At 52.2% G+C, this 10,282-nt stretch overlaps 1 non-coding gene across 1 annotated transcript; it reads right to left on the bottom strand.

Moving 5' to 3' along the window:
* Positions 1–872: 872 nt before the first annotated feature.
* On the bottom strand, positions 873–1,059 carry LOC130296162 (U2 spliceosomal RNA). The gene has a single exon (XR_008849149.1). It is a non-coding gene; the product is annotated as a U2 spliceosomal RNA (small nuclear RNA).
* Between the last annotated feature and the right edge of the window lie 9,223 nt (positions 1,060–10,282).

Here is a 10,282-nt window from a genome sequence, read left to right as displayed (position 1 = left end):
TACTGGTTTTCACCAGAGCCCGCCGCAAAGCGGGATGGTCTTGCTGCGGCGGTAGTGACCAGGTCGTATCCACTAGCAACGGCTCACCTCTCTGGCTGCTGAAGATAGGCGCGGTACAAGGGAGTAGGCAGAAGCAAGGTCGGACGTAGCAGAAGGTCGGGGCAGGCAGCAAGGATCGTAGTCAGGGGCAACGGCAGAAGGTCTGGAAACACTGGCAAGGGACACACAAGGAACGCTTTCACTGGCACTAAGGCAACAAGATCCGGCAAGGGAGTGCAAGGGAAGTGAGGTAATATAGGGAGTGCACAGGTGATAACTCTAATTGGAACCACTGCGCCAATCAGCGGCGCAGTGGCCCTTTAAATCGCAGAGACCCGGCGCGCGCGCGCCCTAGGGAGCGGGGCCGCGCGCGCCGGGACAGAACAGACGGGGAGCGAGTCAGGTAGGAGAGCCGGGGTGCGCATCGCGAGCGGGCGCTACCCGCATCGCGAATCGCATCCCGGCTAGCAGCAGGATCGCAGCGCCCCGGGTCAGAGGACGTGACCGGGGCGCTGCAGCGGAGGAGGTGAAGCGAGCGCTCCGGGGAGGAGCGGGAACCCGGAGCGCTCGGCGTAACAGTAAAACGCCAAATGGATAGACGTTCATAAACCAGTCAGTGCAACTCATTATTGTGGTCTCTAATTGTGGAACTCTTTTTTTTTTTGTGAGGATACGATGAGCTTATCCAATTAAGGAGGCCATTCAGCAGTACTGGGTCTGGACAGCAGCGGCACCTTCTGCAGCCAGACTGATTGACATGACAAGGCAGGCAACAGCTGCAGCAGCACCCACAGAGGATTAAATAAGAATCTGTCTTTTTTAACACTGGAATGGGGTGGTGCACTGTACCCGAAGATACTGCCATATCGGGTCAATGCATTGGGCGACGGAAGCAAGTTTCCAAATCGGCTCCCATTCTCAAAAATCCATTTAATTTATGGTCCCCAAATAGGGGACATATCAGATATTAAACTGATAAGAACAGATTTTTGATTGAAAAAACCTTTATTACCAATCAATTGTCAATCACACAATAAATATATTCACCATAACAGAACTGACTTTTTTTTAAATCTATCTATCTATCTATATATATACCGTATTTATCGGGGTATACCACGCACCGGCCTATAACACGCACCCTCATTTTACCAAGGATATTTGGGTAAAAAAAGTTTTTTACCCAAATATCCATGGTAAAATGAGGGTGCGTGTGTGCGCGTGTATACCCCGATAAACCCCCAGGAAAGGCAGGGGGAGAGAGGCCGTCGCTGCCCGCTTCTCTCCCCCTGCCTTTCCTGGGGTCTAGAGCGCTGCTTCCGGCCCTTCTCACCCCCTGGCTATCGGCGCCGCTGCCCGTTCTGTCCTCCTGACTATCGGTGCCGGCGCCGATAGCCAGGGGGAGAGAAGCGGCGCCGACAGCCAGGGGGGAGAGAAGGGGCAGCGGCACCCATTGCCGGCGCCGCTGCCCCGTTGCCTCCCCCCATTCCCGGTGGCATAATTACCTGGGTCGGGTCCGCGCTGCTGCAGGCCTCCGGCGCGCGTCCCCTGCGTCGTTGCTATGCATGGCGCGGCGCATGACGTCAGTGCGCCGCGCCGTGCAGCGCATAGCAACGACGCCGGGGACGCACGCCGGAGGCCTGCAGCAGCGCGGACCCGACCCCGGCAACAGGTAATTATGCCACCGGGGAGCGGCGCCGATAGCCAGGGGGTGAGAAGGGCCGGCAGCAGGGCTCTAGACCCCAGGAAAGGCAGGGGGAGAGAAGCGGGCAGCGACGGCCTCTCTCCCCCTGCCTTTCCTGGGGGTGTATCGGCGTATAACACGCAAATAGACTTTAGGCTAAAAATTTTAGCCTAAAAAGTGCGTGTTATACGCCGATAAATACGGTATATATATATATATATATATATATATATATATATATAAAAAAAATTATTTTATTGAAGAGCTGAGGTATGTGCTCTTAAAGAGTAGCTATCCTCAACTAAAATGTCCATATTCCCCCTCCCCATCTTTCCCTCACACTGTCTACATCTATCCCTGTTTTTTTTATCCTCTTAAAACATTAGAACAATACCTTTTTCCACTCCTCTTCGGTAGCTCAGAGTTGAGCAGTCTCACGATTGCAGGAAGTCGGCGGGCGGGCGGGCCGGCGTGACGTCATCTGAAGCCTCGCCAGCCACCACTTCCGCCCATCTTGCTGTATTCTGCGCTCAATGTCGGGAGCGCGCATACAGGCGCGCATACAGGCTGGAAGGGACGGCAGCCTCTGAGTCTCCTCCTTTCTGTTTTGTTTTGCACGTACCATTCAGAGAGGAGGAGAGTCTGAGAACGGAGCTGCTGTACTGTGCCCTGAGGGAATTTATAATATCAAAATGGTGGGTAGTACAATTGATTATATGCCCAAAACAATAAAAATAAAATTTCACAAAGCTGCAATCCCCAATGAATGACTGCAGACCGCAGTGCATTATAAATGGTGTGAATAATAGTGATTTTATCCCAATCAAAAATGATGCATCATTTTTGAATGGGATAAAATCTCCATTATTGACACCATTTATAATGCACTGCTGGCTGCAGCCATTCATTGGGGATTGCAGCTTTGTGAATTTATTTATTTATTTATTTTTTCATATAAAGCTGCACTCCCAAATGAATGGCTGCAGCCAGCAGTGCATTATAAATGGTGTCAATAATGGAGATTTTATCCCATTCAAAAATGATGCATAATTTTTGATTGGGATAAAATCACTATTATTCACACCATTTATAATGCACTGCGGTCTGCAGTTATAGTAGTGATGAGGAGAGGTTTGGCGGAGGTGATGAGGACACAGAGGACATACAGAGGACATATACACAGTATATGTTTATATGATGTGTATGCATGTATGGCAGTATTATATTCAGGGTACAGTGTATGGCAGTATTATATTCAGTGAATACAGTGTGGGGCAGGATTATATTTAGTGGGCACAGTGTATAGCAGTATTACATTCAGGGTACAGTGTGGGACAGTATTATATTCAGTGGATACAGTATGTGGCAGTATTATATTCAGGGTACAGTGTGTGGCAGTATTATATTTAGTGGGTACAGTGTATAGCAGTATTATATTTAGTGGGTATAGTGTATAGCAGTATTATATTCAGGGTACAGTATGGGGCAGGATTATATTTAGTGGGTACAGTGTATAGCAGTTTTATATTCAGGGTACAGTGTGGGGCAGTATTTTATTTAGAGTTCACTTTCTGGCAAGGTTATAATGATGACTGTCTTCATGCAGAGGATGAGGATCTGCTGACAATGTGAGGAGCCAATGATGTCTGGATGTCAGACTCTGCAGAAAAGATGGAGCTGGAGGAAGACCTGGTCTCTGGACCAGATGAAGAAGAAAAGATAACAGAGAAAATATCACTCAAGTGAGAAGACGTCACTCAGGTCACTGATATCATTGTGTGTTCTCCTGACTGTCCCATCAGGGCTGTTGTCACTTGTAAGTTCTGCAGTGATGATGGGTAAAACTGTGTCCAATCTGTGTCTCTCCAGCTGTTACAAAACTAAAACTCCCATAATGCCTGCGGCTTTCCAGACATGATGGGAGTTTTAGCTTTCCAACAGCTGGAGAACCACTTCAACTGAGGTGATCGGTGGGGGTCTCAGCAGTCGGACCCACACCAAAAAAATAGGCTGCTTATTCTTAAATTCCCGTGCGGTGCTGTATAACACTGTGCTATTAAAGGAGTTTTCTGGTAAAAAAATACCAAGGGAGAAACCGGAAAGTTCGTCCCCAGGGGAGCCCGCACTTGCCCCTGGCGTACCCTGAGAGAGCGGCTGAATACAGGCTCCCCTGGGGATGAACCTCCTCGACGGATCACCCGCCGATGTTTGCCGACTCGGCCAAAGCTTCTGCTCCACGATGCTGGGGGGTCCGCATCAACGATCCTGTGCCCAAGGACGGCGCGCCCAGTCTGGGTACAGGGACCTGCGCCTCCCGCCCTTAGAGCCTCTGTTGTTCTCTGCGTGTCAAAAGTCTACAGGCGTGGAAGATCCTTCCAGAGGCCTTGCCATGTTCGGTTGACCATCCTGGCCATAGGGGCTCGCATATCCCCCTGGCCGACAACCTGGACTTTGTAATCTTTCATTTCGCCTCTGGAGGGCCGAAGAGCCTCAGCAGACTGCATGCCGATGTTTTTTGACTCGCCCAAGGCTTCTGCTCTCCGCTGCCGGGATGTACGCGTCACCGATCCTATGCCAAAGGACGGCGCGCCCTGCCTGGGTACAGGGACCCGCACCTCCTGCCCTTATAGCCTCTCTTGTTCTCTACGTGTCAAAGGTCTAACGGCATGGAAGCCTGTCAGGGGACTGTTTCAGAGGCTTCGCCCGGGGACCGCCCAGCCAATACCAAGGGAGAAACCGGAAAGTTCGTCCCCAGGGGAGCCCGCGCTCGGCCCTCGCCTACCCTGAGTACAGGCTCCCTTGGGGACGAACCTCCTCAGTGGACCGCACGCCGATGTATTCTTACTCGCTCAATGCTTCCGCTCCCCGCTGCCGGGGGGTCTACATCACAGATCCTGGGCCCAAGGACGGCGTGCCCTGCCTCTCTGGTTCTCTACGTGTCAAAGGTCTACAGGCATGGAAGCCTGTCAGGGGACTGTTTCAGAGGCTTCGCCCGGGAACCGCCCAGCCCCGGGTCAGGTACATGAACCAGCCCAATCCCCCTGGAAAATACCAAGGGAGAAACCGGAAAGTTCGTCCCCAGGGGAGCCTGCGCTCGGCCCTGGCGTGCCCTGAGAGAGCAGCTGAGTACGGGTTCCCTGGGGACGAACCTCCTCGACGGACCGCCCGACGATGTTTTCTTACTCGCCCGATGCTTCCGCTCCCCGATGCCGGGCAGTCCACGTCACCGATCCTGTGCCCTAGGACGGCGCGCCCTGCCTGGGTGCATGGACCCGCGCCTCCCGCCCTTATAGCCTCTCTGGTTCTCTACGTGTCAAAATCTACAGGCATGGAAGCCTGTCTGGGGACTGTTTCAGAGGCTTCTCCCAGGGACCGCCCAGCACAGGGTCAGGTACATGAACCAGCCCAATCTCCCTGGAAAATACCAAGGGAGAAACTGGAAAGTTCGTCCCCAGGGGAGCCTGCGCTCGGCCCTGGCGTGCCCTGAGAGAGCAGCTGAGTACGGGCTCCCCTGGGGACGAACCTCCTCGGCGGACCGCCCGATGATGTTTTCTTACTCGCCCGATGCTTCTGCTCTCCACTGCCTGGGGGTCCACGTCACTGATCCTGTGCCTTAGGATGGCGCGCCCTTCCTGGGTACATGGACCCGCCCTTATAGCCTCTCTGGTTCTCTGTGTGTCAAAGGTCTACAGGCATGGAAGTCTGTCAGGGGACCGTTCCCCCTGATGTCTGCACTATTAATAAGACATTAAGAACAAACCACGCATTATTTAAATCAAACACTTACCACAGCACAGGATTAGAATCAGTGCAAAAACTATCTGAATAAAAACAAATTATTCCACCTATTAATGATAATATTTCAATAGGAATAACATGAAGATTAAAATTTGAGGATTCATCCTTATACAGTCAGCCTTATTTACCATCTCAAGTCCCTGGTAACCTCAGCAATTACTTCTCTGATTTGTCCTCTGGTTTTATTCACGAGCTAAAGGTTCAGGCAAACGTCATTACGCTACTTTGTTTACTAACAGCACGTGTGCTGAAGATCCACCTCTCTTTCATGTTTACACATTGTAACACAACAGCGCATGCACCGAAGATATCTTCGGCCGTGTTTGCAGAGGGGTAATCTTTACTCTTTAATCGCTGCAGTGTAGCGATTCATTTGTGTGTGTGGGCTGGTACATAGTAGCGGTTTATACGTACTTTCCACTTTCTTCTGTGTGTGTGGGCCACTACGGAGTAGCGCATGTGCTCTAGGAATGCCAGCTTCGCTGTGTTCCTCTAATGGATGCAGCAGTCTTATGAGCCTCCATCGCTGCTGATTTTTGAATTAAGCATAAATTACAGCGCAAATTTTATATCATGTTTTGTTAGGAGAAGTATGTAATTTTTATTAGTTTTTATGTGTGTTTTTTTTTTTTTTATTGTTTTATACTGGATTGAAATTTGACATTACTGTGAGTTCATTGACCTTTCACCCGGGTCCATATCATTCCCGGGCCTTTTAACCATGTGTGTTTGTATGGACTCTCATATGCCTGAAGAAGAGTCCGGCATAGGACTCGAAACTAATTGTTGCGCAATAAATCCTTTTTTATCTTCATAATCCTTTTGCCTGGACGTGCCATTCATACCAAGAGGGGAAGCGCCCTGGAACAAGTCCTAATTTTTGTGTGTTCCATGCCATGGTCCACACACATTGAAATGTACTACTGAGCACTGAATGACCATATCACCCAGAGAGGACCCCGGAGCTGCTGACATCACGTCTACCAAGCTATACTACATGCACGTATAGCTGTTGTGCCCTCAGCACAACTATCTCTGGTAAGCTCATAAATTTTTTCCTTGGGGGCTTACCAATACAAACAATCCACACTAGGAGTGCACCTCTTTTTTCTTTTCTCTTATATATACAGGGACCATTCCGGAGGCATGGAAGCCTGTCAGGGACCGTTCCGGAGGCTTTGCCCGGGGACCGCCCAGCCCAGGGTCGGGTACGTGAACCAGTCCATTCCCCCTGGAAAATACCAAGGGAGAAACCTGAAGGTTCGTCCCCAGGGGAGAATGCACTCTGCCCTGGCATACCCTGAGAGAGAGGCCGAGTACGGGCTCTCCTAGGGATGAACCTCCTCGGCGGACCGCCCGCCGATGTTTGCCGACTCGGCCGACGCTTCTGCTCCCCGACGCTGGGGGTCCGCATCACCGATCCTATGCCAAAGGACGGCGCGCCCTGTCTGGGTACAGGGACCTCCGCCTCCCGCCCTTATAGCCTCTCTTGTTCTCTGCGTGTCAAAAGTCTACAGGCATGGTAGATCCTTCCATAGACCTTGCCATGTTCGGTTGACCATCCTGGGCATAGGGACTCGCATCTCCCACTGGCCGACAACCTGGAGTTTGTAATCTTTCATTTCACCTCTGGAGGGCCGAGGCGCTTCAGCGGAACGCATGCCAATGTTTTTTGACTCACCCGAGGCTTCTGCTCTCCGCTGCTGGGATGTCCGCGTCACCGTTCCTGTGCCCAAGGACGGAGCGCCCTGCCTGGGTACAGGGACCCGCACCTCCCGCCCTTATAGCCTCTCTTGTTCTCTGCATATTAAAAGTCTACAGGTATGGAAGATCCTTCCAGAGGCCTTGCCATGTTCGGTTGACCATCCTTGGCATAGGGACTCGCATCTCCCCCTGGCCGACAACCTGGACTTTGTAATTTTTCATATCGCCTCTGGAGGGCCGAGGCGCCTCAGCGGACCGCACGCCGATGTTTGTTGACTCGCCCAACGCTTCTGCTCCCCACTGCGGGGTGCTCGCGTCACCGGTCCTGTGCCCAAGGACGGCGCGCCCTGCCTGGGTACAGGGACCCGCACCTCCCGCCCTTATAGCCTCTCTGGTTCTCTGCGTGTAAAAGGTCTACAGGCATGGAAGCCTGTCAGGGAATCGTTCCGGAGGCTTCACCTGGGGACCAGCCCAATCCCCCTGGAAAATACCAAGGGAGAAACCAGAAGGTTCGTCCCCAGGGGAGCCCGCGCTCGGCCCTGGCGTACACTGAGAGAGCGGCAGAGTGCGGACTCCCTTGGGGGGGGGGCGAACCTCCTTGGCGGACTGCCCTCCGATGTATTCTTACTCGCCCGGCGCTTCTGCTCCCCGTCGCCGGGGGGTCCGTGTCACCCGCGCCTCCCGCCCTTATATCCTCTCTAGTTCTTTGCTTGTGAAAAGTCTACAGGCATGGAAGACCCTTCCAGAGGCATTGCATGTGTTCGGTTGACCCTCTTGGGCACAGGGACCCTCACCTCGCCCTGGCCGACAACCTGGACTTTGAAATATTTAATTTTGCCTCCGTAGGGCTGGGGCATCTCATCGGACCGCCCGCCGATGTTTGTTGACTCGCCCGACTCTTCTGCTCCCCGCTGCTGGGATGTCCGCGTCACCGATAATGTGCCCAAAGACGGCACGCCCTGTCTGGGTACAGGGACCCGCGCCTCCCGCCCTCATAGCCTCTCTGATTCTCTGCGTGTCAAAAGTCTACAGGCATGGAATCCTGTCAGGGGACCCTTTCGGAGGCTTCACCCCTGAGACAGCCCAGCCCCGGGTAGGGTAAGTGAACCAGCCCAATCCCTCTGGAAAATACCAAGGGAGAAACAGGAAGGTTCGTCCCCAGGGAAGCCTGCACTCCTCCCTGGCGTACCCTGAGAGAGTGGCTGAGTGCAGGCTCCCCTGGGGACGAACTTCCTCGGCAGACCGCCCGCCGATGTATTCTTACTAGCCTAACGCTTCTGCTCCCCGCCGCCGTGGGGTCCGAGTCACCGATCCTGTGCCCAAGGACGGCGCGCCCTGCCTGGGTACAGGGACCCGCGCCTCCCGCCCTTATAGCCTCTCTGGTTCTCTGCATGTCAAAAGTCTACAGGCATGGAAGACCCTTCCAGAGGCCTTGCCTGTGTTCTGTTGACCCACCTGGGCATTTGGACTCGCATCTCCCCCTGGCCAACAACCTGGACTTTGTAATTTTTCTTTTCACCTCCGGAGGGCCGGGGTGCCTTGGTGGACTGCCCGCCAATGTTTGCCAACTCGCCCGACGCTTCTGCTCCCCGCCACCGGGGGGTCCGCATCACCGATCCTGTGCCCAAGGACGGCATGCCCTGCCTGTGTAGAGGGACTCATGCCTCCCGCCCTTATAGAGTCTCTGGTTCTCTGCATGTCAAAAGTCTACAGGCATGGAAGCCTTTCAGGGGACCCTTGCAGAGGATTCACCCAGGGACTGCCCTGCCCCCGTTCGGGTACGTGAACCATCCCGATCCCCTTGGAAAATACCAAGGGAGAAACTAGAGGTTCGACCCCAGGGAAGCCAGCGCTCGGCCCTGGCGTACCCTGAGAAAACAGCCGGACGGCTTGCTCTCCTATTATTCTGAGGCAGGCGGCCGTTCTAAGGTACTTACTCGTGATGCTGCGATACAGTTTTATGAACGCGTACCACTCGGACATGCCCAGCTCGTGGAACTGTGACCTGGATTCAGCTTTCATATCCGATCTCATACCGGTTCTCAGTTTTTCAATTATTGTCAGGTATGGAAGTCAGTCAGGGGACCCTTCAGGAGGACTTGCCCAGGTAAGGTTGACCTTCCTGGGCACATGGACCCACACCTCCCCCTGGCCTACAACTAGAAATTTGACATTTTTAATTTCGGGGATTACATGATGAGGAGATTTGTTACATTGTGTCACCCCAGTAGTAAGGAGATTACATGATGAGGAGGTTTGTAACAGTGTGTCACCCCAGTAGTTATGAGATTACATGAGGAGGAGGAGGTTTGTTACAGTGTGTGACCCCAGAATAAAGTAGATTAGAGGAGGAGGGGGTTTGTTACAGTGCGTTACTCCAGTAGTAAGTTAATAACATGGGCAGGAGGTTTGTTACATTGTTTCACCCCAGTAGTAAGATGTATACATGAGGAGGAGGTTTGTTACAGTGTGTCGCCCCAGTAGTAAGGACATTACATGAGGAGAAGGTTTGCTACAGTGTGTCACCGCAGTAGTAAGGGGATTAAATGAGGGGGAGGTTTGTTACAGTGTGTCACCTCAGTAGTAAAGAGATTACATGAGGAGGCAGTTGGTTACAGTGTGTCACCCCAGTAGTAAGTTAATAATAGTGGATGGGTTTTGTTACAGTGTGTCACCCCAGTAGTAAGAAGATTATATGAGGATGGGGGTTGTTACAGTGTGTCACCCCAGTAGTAAGTTAATAATATGAGGTTGGGGTTTGTTACAGTGTGTCACCCCAGTAGTATGGGAGATTACATGAGGATGAGGCTTGTTAGAGTGTGTCACCCCAGTAGTTAGGAGAAAAAATGAGGAGGAGGTTTGTTACAGTGTGTCACCCCAGTAGTAAGGAGATTACATGGGGTGAAGGTTTGATACAGTGTGTCACCCAAGTAGTAAGTTAATAACATGAAGATGGGGTTTGTTACAGTGTGTCACACCAGTAGTAATGAGATTACATGATGAGAATGTTTCTTACAGTGTGTCACCCCAGTAGAAAGTTAATAACACAAGGAGGAG

The sequence above is a fragment of the Hyla sarda genome, chromosome 11 (genome assembly GCF_029499605.1).
Source record: "Hyla sarda isolate aHylSar1 chromosome 11, aHylSar1.hap1, whole genome shotgun sequence".
Classification (NCBI taxonomy): domain Eukaryota; kingdom Metazoa; phylum Chordata; class Amphibia; order Anura; family Hylidae; genus Hyla; species Hyla sarda.
The sequence above is the reverse complement of the archived record's forward strand: the minus strand, read 5'-3'. Positions and strand labels throughout refer to the sequence as shown.